Source organism: Grammomys surdaster, unplaced genomic scaffold, assembly GCF_004785775.1.
Source record: "Grammomys surdaster isolate TR1022 unplaced genomic scaffold, NIH_TR_1.0 126278, whole genome shotgun sequence".
In the NCBI taxonomy this organism is placed as follows: Eukaryota; Metazoa; Chordata; class Mammalia; order Rodentia; family Muridae; genus Grammomys; species Grammomys surdaster.
This window is the reverse complement of record NW_021621078.1, coordinates 5,884,082-5,884,968: the sequence shown is the minus strand read 5'-3', so window position 1 is coordinate 5,884,968 and position 887 is coordinate 5,884,082. Positions and strand designations below refer to the sequence as shown.

Genomic DNA, 887 nt, shown 5'->3' with positions numbered 1-887 from the left:
GAGGAGGGAGAGGAGGAGGGAGAAATCTATGGGGAGGAGGGAGAAGAGGAGGGAGAGGAGGAGGGAGAGATCTATGGGGAGGAGGGAGAAGAGGAGGGAGAGATCTATGGGGAGGAGGGAGAAGAGGAGGGAGAGATCTATGGGGAAGAAGAGGGGGAGGACGGTGAGATCTCAGTTTCCTGTGAAACAGGGCTCAGCCTCTCAGCCTCTGTTGTGGGGTATCCACCAGAGAAGACTGCTTGGACATGGATTTAAGGCAATAGAAAGTCTTTATTAGCCAGTCAGCAAGTGACTATATTGGGTGTTTGCGATCCCAGGGTAGCCCTGAGCCTTTCTCAGGATGAGCTTTTAAGCACAAACACCATGTCCTAGGTTGACATTCTTGTGTTAATGAGAGCAGTTAGCTAGAATTGGAACTACAAAAGCTAACAAGCAAAGTTAGGACATTTAGAGTCTTTCCCAGAACTACGGACTTGCATGGATTAGGCCTTTGTTTTAGTTTTGGCAGGTGGTGCTACATGCTGAGTTTTACAGCCTGAATGGTACTTCCATCATGGAGTCAGTTGTGCTGAGGCCTAGATTCTGTTACACCTTTCAGTGTGGAAAATACAAAGTGTGGCTGAGGAAACAGAGATTTGTTTAATTGATTTGGTAGTGAGTTGTGACTGAGTAGAAGAAGGGAGGGGGAGGGAGAAGGGGGAGAAGGAAGAAAAAGAGAGAAAGGAAGAGGAGGAGGCAGAGGAGGAGACAGAAGATAGGGAAGAGGTAGGAAGGAAAAGCTATTTCTCAGACTAAGAAAAAAGTAACCTTATATGATCTTAAAAGAAACTGCCTCTAGGCTCTCTCCTCCAGCCGAGCTGCCCAAAGGAAAGAAGGCCAAGGGGAAA

The 887-nt window shown here is 47.5% G+C and overlaps 1 protein-coding gene across 1 annotated transcript in view; it reads left to right on the top strand.

Annotated features, from left to right (window-relative positions):
• LOC114613908 (60S ribosomal protein L7a-like) overlaps nucleotides 1–887 on the top strand; it is a 2,034-nt gene that overhangs the window by 301 nt on the left and 846 nt on the right. The gene's annotated exons all lie outside the window — the stretch shown is intronic.